Consider the following 12761-nt stretch of genomic DNA (forward strand, 5'->3'; position numbering starts at 1 on the left):
TAATTAATTATGGATCTGAGAAATGTCAGGTGACCATTTTCTGCTCATTGTAGCATTTGCTAGAGGGTATTTTTGCTGGGTAGCATGGGGCATCAATCGGTAACAAGTAACATGAAAGGGAAGGAAGAACCATATGCAGTTGGCCGAGTCCATCTCAATGTCAGGAACAGTTAATGCCTTTGACCTATTAGTTTGCGATAATCGACATAGGAGTTATAATTGCTTGTTATAATTTTTTGCAAAGGTCGTTATGGAATGACTCCCTTTGTAAATGAAGAAAACAAATCAATACTTTCTGTCTTGGAATGTCATCCTATTTATACCTCACTTGTACAGAACTTTGTAGTGGTCTTATGTGGTGAAATGTGTAGTTGAAGCAAGTGGGTCTGAGTTTGAGGATACATATACATCAATGTGTACTGCTGCTTAAGATGTCAAAGTATTCAATCTAATATGTTCCTAGACAGTGATATTGCCAGGAAAATGTGGTTTTGCATTATACTTTAGAAGTTAAACTAATTCAGTTATTGAGAGAGTGCGATTATTATCTTGAGAGTTTTGTTTGAATCTCTGAATAAAATGTCTTGAAATAAACAAATGGACGTAAATGCACTATTCTTGAATACTGTAAAAGGGTAAGTATGCACGTGTTGTTTGACTTCGACATCTTTAGAGCATTCTACAGCTTCTGATCTTTTAATATAACTTCCAAAGGTGCTTTCACCCTCGAACTTTTAAAATAAAATATTAAATATATATATATCAATGGATGGCCCCAATGTAAACTTCATATGTCTGTATACCTTCAAGTCAGATATCAATACGTTACCAAATGATCATCTAATACTTGATATAGGAAGCTGTGGATTGCATACTATGCGTGGAATGTTCAAGGCTTACTAGAGAGTTGTTGAATTTTCAAGAGCTCTCTATAATGTATTTAAGAACGTTCCAGTACGCCGTGACGAATCTCACTATAGTGGCTTAGAAAATTTTCCAGTGAATTTTTCTTCTGTGTTGGCTTGAAAATAGTAGTGTTGCTCGGCGATCCATTGACATTTATCCGTATCTTAAATCATTTGCTTCAGAAGTAGGTAGAAACTTCCTTTACTGAATTTTAGACTAACGCTCCTCGGTCTATTTCTTTACATAACTTTCGTGATAAAGGAAAATGATACAAGAATTTATAAAACTAGAAGCTTTGTTCCAGGGGCGTCATTTGGGGAGGGCAGGAGGGGGCAATTGCCCCCCCCCCAAGAGTTTGAGGAGTACATATACTGTAATAGATTGTCTACTAATATACTAGTACAAAGCGTGAAAGTCTTATGTCGGTGGTGCTCTTGCCCCCCTCAAGCAAAGTCTGAAATGACGCCCCTGCTTTGTTCCTCGATTTCATGTATGCAAATTGATGTAGAAAAAAAGAAAAATCTTCCTGTGAAAACGTTGACATTGGTTCTACATGCAGTATTATTAAGGAAATCAACCAATAAGAGATTTGAACATTTTGAATTTTCACAGAAACTATAGAAAGTTGTGCACATAAATTTAATCTTAACTTCTGGAGAAGTCATCTTTAAAGTATATATAGAATATAGAGATCTCTCGTCTTTGGATCTTAGAGGCCTAATGTGCGAAATTAAAATACCACTAATTTTACAGCAATTATGTGATATCTTCAAATCGATAAAAGATAATCGAAATGTGAAACAAGAGCGCCCTAGACAATATTATTTTGCATGAGGTGCCGTTATCACAAGTCACCTAGTAGCTTTCAGTTTGCAGCCATTTGTAAACGCGAAAATGAATACCGATTTTCTAAATGGCTTGAAATCGAAAGCAGATAAGTGAGTCGTGATAACAGTTTCTCATGTAAAATAATATTGTCTAGCGAGCTCTTGTTCCACTTTTCGATTATCTTTTATTTATTTGAAGATATCACATAATTACTATAAAATTAATGGTATTTTAATTTCGCCGTGATGGGGCCTCTTAAGTAAATCGCAAGAAGTTTCTTTTAGCTGCACTAGGTACAAATAATTGGCTAGATGCCAATAGAAAAAAGTTAGAGGCAGTTCAAAAATTTTTGTTCGAATTTAAATTGTAAAACGATAATGAGCCACTATTCTTTGGATTACTTTTGGCTGCAGAATTTAGATACCGTAAGATATCAGGCGTTACTTTGCATAAAATATGAAAAGAGTTGCACAGTCCTCTGTCGGTAAAACTATGAACTGTAAAGAGAAAGTTTCCAACTGCCACCGTAAGGTACAGCATCTAACTGTATTTTGGTTATAATATTGGCGGTTAACTTCAGTTCTAATTACCGGGAGGATTTATTGTTGTAGAGGTATGGAAAGCAGTCACTGTAAAGGCCGACAAAACTTGAAAGATATCACCTACAAGAATTTCCGTCAAAGTTAAGTAAGTTTCGTAGAATATTACTGTGTATAATGGGACTTTGATGTAATACTTGAAATTGAAGTGTGGAACGTTTAAAACTCAAAAAAGATAAAACTGCAAAAAGACGGTTTCAGCCTCTAATCGGGGTTACTTTGCACCGGCCCAAAGTAACCCCTTAGATAGGAAATTATTACTGCTGGTACCTACGCCTTCTAATTTTAGGTAAATTTCCTATCTAAGTAGATGCAGAATGGATTTCTTGTAGGAAAATAAATTACGAACAGTGGCGGATCCAGAAAGTTTGAGAGGGACTTCACTCAGAAAATCTTAGTTTCTTCTTTTTAGAAATCACTAGACTTTTCGTGAGGAAGCTTTGAAGCTTATACGCATAGGAATGACTAACAGATTCTTTTTTTTAAAAAAAAAAAAAAAAAAGAAAGAAAGAAAGAAAAAAAGAAAAGGAAATAATGCAATTTGGGTGGGCTACAGCCTGGAAGTCCCAAACCCCGTAAATATTCCACTGATTGCATTCGGGGTGATATTCTAGGACATAAAGAGCAACCAAGGCAAATCAGTTCACGGGGATTTTTCTTCTGTTCCTGAGTTGGCATTTTTGTGGAGCATATGCTAAACTATCAAAATGTATTTCCTGTGCCGGTACCAGAAAATGCATAATTTTCTTTACAAATATTGATAATTCGTACTAAGTACTGGTACCAGTACCATCATTCTAATATCAGTATTTGTAGACTGCATGCAGTTTTATGTAGGAAGTTAAATGTATAAATACTGAAGGGAAAACATTATGTTCGTATGTTGAAGATACCTTTTCTTTCCTTTCTTTTTCCTTTTTTTTTTTTTTTTTTTTTTTTTTTTTTGTATGTTGTGCAAAGTATCTCCACCTATGGGATTATTTTGCACCAAAATTTATATTTTACTAACTATGGTCATAGTAAATGTTTACTAATGCACTTGCTCACATGTTTTCCCTATTATATGTTTAAAATACAGCGTTTTAAATTATTACATTTGTAAGTGACATACGACTTCCTTTAAAATTCGTTAATTCTGGTGCAAAGTAACCTCATCTTATTGTACTTCAGAGTCTGATTATCTGAGAGATGTTATTAAAATGTTTTTTTATTTTCTCTCATGGATATTCAAATCTAGAAACAGGATTTTCAATCAATGTGGAATATATAGCAGATAATTTAAAATCACTTCAGTAGTGTGTACGATTTAGTAGATAAATTTACTTTTGGAGGCCTTGAGAAACTATCCATAAGCAAATCCGTGATTCAACATGTAAGAACAGATGCTCGTTTTGCAGAAGCAACAAGTCAACAACTAGAGAAGGGGAAACCAGGGCCGTGCCGTGGAAAATCAGCGCCCGGGGCGAGAATATACGACGGCGCCCCCATACATATATTCCAAGCAATTTTTCCTATCTTTTTTCTCCCGAATTTTTCGCCCCCCTTACTTCGGCGCCCCACCCACCCCCCACGGCACGGCCCTGGAAGAAACAAAAATAATCTGAAAACAGGAAAATAAAGAAGATCGTTCTAAACAGACTTGAAACTAAGAAGATTATTAATAATATAATAGAATAACTGCTCAAATTGATGGGAAAATCAAATGCTTGAAGTGAAAAAATTACATAATACTATTGATTTTTTTCCCTAAAGATATGTAGCTAATATTTTGCAGCCATTTCTATGTAGGCTACATGATTTCAGTCTTTTTGCATGAGTGTTTCACTGTGATTTTTTTCCTTTCGTACCGGTATGTAATGCAATTTTCATCATGTGACTAAAATTACAGATTAAAGTTTCAGGGAAGATGTTTAATACAAGAACCTTTGTTAAATAAGTGTTCTGTAATTTCATAACAAAATACGCTGTATTTGTTTTTATATTATTCAATATTATAGTTAATCAAGAAATGAACATGGGAAAGTATGTGTGGCTAATTACGTATCAGGGAATTAAAAAAAAAATGTTCTTGAAAACTGGAAATATCAGGGAATTTTTCTCCCTGGTTTTTGTAGCCACCCTACTATTCGGAATTATATTGAATGGATATTTCGTAAATGGGGGCTATGGTGGCTCAGTTGTAGAGCGCTTAACTCTGGTGCGTAGGATCCCTGGTTCGATCCCCGGTCAAGCAATTTTGTGGTGGACAACATCGTGTTCGTGGGTTTCTCGGGGTACTTCCGTTTCCTTTCACATTATCATTCCACCAATTCTTCCATTATCATTCACTTGCTTTAATCACCTGTCTGTCTTAGCCTAAAGGGATTAATCGTGGGATATTAAACTGAAAGATTTCATTTCAAGATACTTCGTAAACATTATCAAATATATATATGCGGCTCCCTTATACACTTCGCAGGCCCTATAGGTTAATGGTTGACACGGTTACAATTTGCAATTGCGAAACAATGAAGTTTAACACTCGGTTAGTCGCATGGGGTTCTGATTGATACAGCTGAACATTTTTCTACGCACATTTTTGACTGTGATGTCGCTCGCGGCGCCCGTTCCGTGTATTCCTCAAGCTCCACTCTACAAACCTATGAGTAGAAGAGTTCACGGTGACATTCGCACATAGCGCTGTAGTTACGGCTGTGTATCAGATAGAACGGTTGCGACTAATCGTGTTATAAGAGAGGTATTTTATGTTTCAGTTAGCTCAGTTTTTCTTCATTTATTCTTAGACAAGTATTTCAAGTTTTAAGCTCACAGTTGCTACTGTATATTATGGCAGAACGTGAACGTGTATTTAATCTCAGTGATTCGATTGATGTTCAAGAAATTCGGAAAATATTGTTTGATGATAATGAGTCAATTCATCCAGCTGAAATCGAAGATTTTAGTGACGTTGCCGACACTGATGCAGAAGAATGTACGCCAGAAATACGTGAAACAGATTCTGAAACAGAAGAGAGTGGCACTGAAGAAGAAAGTGAACCAAATGAAGAACAACGTGACCCAAATGAGAAATTAGTGTACCTTGGTAGAGATAAAACTACAAAGTGGCAAATTGTTCCGCGTCAAATGAATAGACGAGTGCCTCCCCAAAATATAGTTGTAAAGCTTCCCGGTGAGATTGGTGTTGCTAAAGAAAGTAAGACTCCATTACAGTGTTGGCAAAATTTTTTCACTGAAAAAATGCTTGAAGACATCGTTCGATATACTAATCAATACATAAATATCGTGCGGGGTAGTTTCAAAAGGGAACGTGATGCAGGTGATACCAATTTGTGTGAAGTAAAGGGGTTCATTGGTCTTCTTTATTTCGCCGGAACTTTGCACGCAAATAGACTGACACTGGACGATTTATGGGGAACTGATGGGGATGGTGTGGAAATGTTTAGACAGGTTATGAGTCTCCGAAGATTTAGATTTCTGATCAGATGCCTCAGGTTTGATGACCGTACTACACGAGACGAAAGAAAACAGGTGGACAATATTGCTGCTATTCGGGAACTGTTTACATGTTTTGTTGAAAACTGCCAAAAGAACTATTCTTTGTCCACTAATGTTACTATAGATGAAAAGCTGGATGCTTTCCGCGGCCGTTGCCGCTTCAAACAGTACATCCCTGCAAAGCCTGCTAAGTACGGAATTAAGATTTATGCATTGGTTGATGCAAAATTATATTATACTTACAACATGGAAATTTATGCAGGAAAAATGCCTGACGGACCTTATTCCATTAGTAACAAGCCGGCTGATGTTGTCAAGAGATTAGTGCAGCCCATAATTGGAACAGGACGAAATATAACTGCGGACAATTGGTTTACCGATTTGAACCTAATTGCTGACTTGAAAGTACGGAAATTATCGTATGTGGGAACCATAAAGAAAAATAAAAGACAGTTGCCACTGGAACTTTTGAATCTAAAGTATAGGCCTGAAAAGTCAAGCATGTTTGCATTTTCGAATGATGTTACTCTCGTTTCCTATGTACCGAAGAAAAACCGAAATGTTTTAGTAGTATCAAGCCAGCATTTTGATGATCATATAGACGAAACAAGTGGAATTGCCGCAAAACCAGAAATGATTACCTTTTATAATCAGACGAAATCAGGTGTTGACATTTTGGACAGAATGTGTGCCTCGTTCAATGTAGCCAGAAATACACAGCGCTGGCCGTGTGTTGTATTTTTCTCGATGCTGAATATAGCTGGTGTAAATTCACAAATAAACTTTCTTGACAATGGTCAGGCTAAAATTACTAGGAGGCGTTTCTTGAAACAACTAAGCCATGAGCTTGTGCATGAGCAGCTCTGCAAGAGAAGTCTTCTAAATCAAGGGATTCATTCTGCTTTGCAAGCGACTCTGGAAAAGTATCGACCAGCAAATGTAGCAGATGAAGAATCGGTTGGTGAAGGAACTGAACGTTCAGAAAAGCGACGGAGCTGCGATTTATGTAGGAAGAACAAAAAACGAAGTGACCAGAACTAAACGCAAGAAATGCAGCCGACCAATTTGTCTCCAGCATATGGAACCCGTGTGCACCGATTGCTTTCCTCGATTAGAAACAATACCAGTTGAATCGAGTGACGAGTAAATTTGTCATTGTTTATATTTCTGTTTTTTGAATTCGAACTAACATGATATCAGGGGTATAATGACTTAATATAAGTTCATTTTTTCTATATACTCTCCTATACTTATTTTGTTTAGAGACACTACAACATTCCTAAGCAGTGTTTGTGCTTAGCAATACCATTCACGGAGGATTGAGTTGTTATAATAATCTTGCTTTAGTTGTCTAGTGCTTTAGATTTTGAATAAATAAAAGCAATATGTAATATGTTTGTGTTTTAGATACAAAAGCATATAAAGAAGAAAGCTTCCAGAAGTTTGTGTATCAATCTGATACCTTGCGACTTATTCCGTTACTTTTTTTTTTCCTTGAGCTACTGTGATTTCATAATGTTTTCATAATTTATTTTTTTCCTCAAATTAGAACATTTAAAACACAATGCGACGTAATTAATCACCGTAGACGCCAACCGTCAATGCTTTCATGTTCTTTTTAAAAAAGATAATAAGAAATGACTAGTAGTATTAAATCAAATGGAAAAGCGAATGTATCAATCTGATACATTGCGACAAAGACCTTGGATCTAAATGTTGCGACTAACCGAGGGTTTAAAAAAAAAAAAAAAAAAAAAACGTTTGCCGGACGTAGTTTAAAGTGAATCTTGGCCAGCCAAATTTTGCCGTCGTTTATCCAACACTTGCGCTCCCAATCGAAATTTTATTCCTTTCATAGGAGTTACAATGACAATTAAGTTGTTTGACAAAATCGATAAAGAAGTCAATTACAACGTTGGCAGTTGGCTAGCCAACCGTTATCCATTGTTACGTTTACTGTTTGTGCTGCTAGGGTCTCACCATTGCATTTGATGAAACATCCGGAGAATTGAAAATGTGTGGTGGAAATGCCTGGCCCATAACTTTATTTAGTGATTATCTTATAGGCCTACATGAATTACTCGTAGTTTTGATGCTGCGCGCAAGTTTGGAATTAGATAATTCTATAGTCTGGACGACAGAAAATTCCTTACTATTCCTATTCCGTACTACTAAACACCTCAAGTAATTCTAAACTCATCAAAAGACATTGTTATGCAATGCCTCTGGTTAAACAATGACGTCACACGCTATTATTTTACTTGTGACCTTGCCCTCCAGCACTACAATCAAGTCACGTGATGCATCGTTACTCAGCTGTTTTTAGTAGACAGCAATCATCGGCATTTACTTTTAAGAAAGAAGAAATAATAATAATAATAATAAAACGGAAGGTATCTTGGAAGTGGTTGCATGTTTTCTTGGTTTAGTGCATATTCATGCTCCTTGCCCCTTCTCCAGTCATTTTAAATGGAGTCGAGAGTAGAAATACCAAAAAAGAGAGAGACGAAGAAATGTCTTCTGGGAGATGTTTATTTTGGAAAGAAACTCCAGTCTCACATGTTTTACCACGTGTTTGGACTGAAATCGCTGTACCGTGAATGTAGGGTGTGTAAGTCATGTCCTAACAGAAAGATCGCTTTGATTCGCGTGGTTTGTACTTGAATTGACCTTGAAAATCTTGTTCAACCAATCCGAAAGCGAATGTGTCCTTGAGATAGAAAGGAGGGAGAGAGAGCCCTGTAGTGAGCATCATATCCTGGAAATTACGAGTATTATATCGACTATATACACAGCGTTTCTTGAGTGAGAAAAAAAGAAGGGAGAGACAATTTATGACGCTGTTTTGCAAGCGTGTTGTTGATGTGGAGATAAATATTTCATTATTACTTCTAAACATGAAATGACGCAAAAGTCGCGACATGACTTAATTCCCGGTGTAATCTGAAGTGTTGCAGGCATTATTTACTATTGCTCGTAAGCCAAATGATTGAAAGAGAGAATTGTTTCTCCTAAGTTAGTTAAAAGCGTGTTAAGTTGGTCCCTATATCCTATTATTACGTTCTAGGTGAAGGGTATTGGCTGTAACACCAAAGTTGGTCAAAAGTTTCGCTGCCCTAAGTTTATAGCCTATATAATAATAATAATAATAATAATAATAATAATAATAATAATAATAATAATAATAATAATAATAATAATAATAATAATAATAATAATATATTATTATTATTATTATTATTATTATTATTATTATTATTATTATTATTATTAAGAGAAAAGTTAGTTTGTTCTGGTATTTTATCCATATTGTTTCATATTGGCCCAAAAAAGGCCTCCCGGAAATAAATCATTTAAAAAAAAATCAAGGGAAGGGGAATAAAGAAGACACCTAACAAGGGTTCCAGGTTTTGAATATCAGAGGTGCTCTCGCAGTTCAGGACCAATGGATCTCTGAAGAATACTATTCAGTCTTCCGAGGGTCTTGTCCCTTAAAATTTTGGATTTATGTTGTAAGTTAAACAAATCCAAAATTTTACGGGACAAAACCCTGGGACCCCGCTAACCCTCCTGAAAAGTCTAGGTATTTTTGTATGTTGTAGTTCTGTTTTAGGTATTGAAAATGGATTTTTTTTTTGTCTGTTTTCCGTTTTCTCTCTTTTATATTCTTGAATGAGAGGATGGAGGCATAACCAGTGAAGATCTACGGTTCTTACCCCCGATCTAAGTTCTTGTTACGCAATTTCGAGCTCTCTTGTGATTACCATACACGTCTTTTATGTGAGAAACCTGGGTTCTATTCCCGGCAGGAGCTTATATGGTTTGGATTTCAAGGGACGCTAAACCCTATATCAACCCTCGTTACGCCATGTTGAATGCCGAACATTGGTGATATACGGGGTGAATATTTTATGTTAAAAATAGCACGGAGACACACACACTCAATTTGTCACTTTATAAATCCTCAGCGCCACAATTCCGGAATTTTCCATGTTTTCATTCCTGGTAAAGTCTGCCCAAACTTTACAATCCCCCCTTCCCGCATCTCCCCTCTATGAAAACATCGGGCTCAATTATTATTTAAGAAATATTGTAATATTAGAATTTCCCCTATTTTAAATTCCTCTGTCTTCCTTTTCTTTTGTTTTTTTCTTGTATCTTTTTTGTGTGGATACTGAGCAGTGAGCACCCACACAAAAACTCCGGCGGTGCTCCAGCACTAGAACATCCCCGAAGTTGGCGCCCTTATATCCATGTGTAACCCTAGCGTCCTACGTATGTTAATGACCAGCTTAGTTGGGAATAGGTAATTACAAACATAAAGTTGAAAAATACGTTGTTGACCCAACGTACTTTAAAGTGTATGTTGGCTAATCTACTGTCATTTATCTAACAATTTCGACCTCGAAGCACCAATCGCAACCTTCTTTCATAGGAATTGCGTTGGCAAATGCTCGGCAAAGCAGCTAATTATAATGTTGGTAATTGGCTAGTCTATCTTCTCCCACTGCAGATCTATTTTCTGTGCTGCTAGAGAAACCACTCTTAAAATTCAAGGGACGAAAAAAAGGAAGTCAAAATCAGCATTATTTTGAGGAACGTAAAATACGACGAAACTTTTTAAGGTTGCGAATTTACGCCACACGTTAACTTTCTACTGTTGAAATTGGGATTTGAAAAAAAAAAAAATCGGGTTAATGCGGAATAGAGCATGAAACCACAATGATTTCATATAAAATCAATGTAACCAAACACGAAGGAGTAAGAGCAAAGTCATACTCAAAAGAAGAAAAAAATGAGTTTCATTTCACATCATATAACTACCGTATACTTCAAAATATGGAGGTTCAATGTTAAAACCGGAGCTGGTTCATATATCATTTCGGTTTTCGGTGGAGAAAAAATTCACGAGGTAGAACCTGTTCTTGAAACGTAGAACCCATACACCAAAACAATTTGTGGCTCTCTCTTACGGTTTTTGTCGTATAGGAAGTTTTGTAATTGTCAGTTACATTAGATTTTAGACCATTTCCGATTTCAGTAGAAGAATAAGCATTGAGATTGAATTCGTTTGTGGTGTCTTGAATCCACATCAAAAACATCTCGCCAGTCTTTAAAGTGAGCCGGTTTTGCATCCGGAAGTTAGAAAATCGGCCGGGATGGCATACCGGTAAAAATAGCTGATTTAAATTGTAATTTGCGTGTTAAAAAAAATATATATATATAAATAGGAAGAAGTACGACGTTAGCATTGAGTCAATAAATATATTTGTACTATCAAAGATTTCGTTGCTGCTGCTTTGAAAGATATAACAGTTTCCTATCACCCTATTCAATGGCAAAATTTGTACTCTTAATTTTTTTTTCAACATTTGTGCGAGCAATTCCACCCTCCATCAAAAAAAAAAAAAAAAAAAAAAAGAAAAAGAAAAAGAAAAAACTAACTACCGTACCACTCACCTAAAAAGTTTAACCTGCATCCGCTCCTGGCATTGACAGGAATCTTTTTAAATTCAAAATTATTCTTTTTCCATTGCCTGGACTTCTGTGTTTACAATTATAAGAAAATTAGTGTTGACCACGAGACGAGACGAGACCAGAAGAAGCTTTTGAAAATAGAAATGAGATTGAAAAGAATCGTTAAATACTAGATACTAGAGACGAGACGAAAGTACCTACAAAGGCTTTAAAAGGAGACGAAAAAGCGTATGGGCATATATGTGTTTTCTTGTTTTAATCCACTTAAAGGTCGCGTTGGGTCACTAGTAAACGTACCATCCATTCCACATTTAGATCGCCGATATGCTTAAGCTAAATCTTAGGAAACCAAAATCATTTTATGAATAATTATTTCTGTTAGGCTGATGATAGTGGGGAGTAAAATATTTACTGTATTAGTGTTCACTTATTCTCTCTCCCTCCGTCTCTCTTTCTATTGATTTTTCACTTCAAAAATGGTGCAAAAATCTCAGGAGTAGAGATGATCTTTAGAGTTCTGTCAAATCTACTGCTCTAAGTGGTCATATTCGTTCCATACCATCACCTCATCTGATGTCACTTTCACTACTTGCTACTGCTCTTTTTGTATGGGAATGAATATCAAAACCGGAAGTTTTAGTAGATTTCTACCGCTTCCGGTTTTAGAGGTGATAAAGGCGAGGATGGAATCTGTTCTTGAGGTTCTGAATCCCTGTAAGAAAATTGCTTGTTGTCTATTACCGTTCCTACCCACGGTAGATTCCCATCATCTTTCGTTTTGAACAAGGGTTTAAGGGAGGACATGAAACATATTATTGGGGCACTGAATCCATACCGAAAACCTACTTCTCGCTATTTCTTACTGTTTTAGTTCTGATCCCTATCGACAGATGGACGGCCACACATAACCGTTTTATAAGTTTCCATACGTATAAATAGCGTCGTTTTTAAGTCTAATACAAAGGGATAATGAGTAATGATAAAACATAAAGAGATGGCAAAAGCAGCACATGTAGATGTACTTACGCAGAAGATATGAACTCACAATTAAGAAATAGCACGCGCGTGTCGAATATGCCACTGAAAATGATCAAGATAACCAGAGACTTTAGTTTCGTACTGATTGAAGGGAAAACCTGTATTAAGAAAAAGAGATTACTTGGTACGGTTTTGTCCGAAAGTTATTATAAATTGACTTGTGTAAACTAGAATCAAATTAATATGAAAATTACATGTGTGGGAATGTACACTCATGTCCAAAATGATTGTCGCATACAGTGGCGTAGGGAAGGGGGGGCCCGGAGGGGCCGCCCCCCCCCCAAAGAGGTCCGACAATGTACTTTGGTACTTTGATGTTTGTAATTTTTTATATATTTTTATGTTTATATATTTTTTTGTTTGTAATTTTTCTATATGTGCCTATAACAGCACTTGGGCCCCCCCAAACACACATCC

The sequence above is a fragment of the Thermobia domestica genome, chromosome 9 (assembly GCF_964235325.1).
Source record: "Thermobia domestica chromosome 9, izTheDome1.hap1.1, whole genome shotgun sequence".
NCBI lineage: Eukaryota > Metazoa > Arthropoda > Insecta > Zygentoma > Lepismatidae > Thermobia > Thermobia domestica.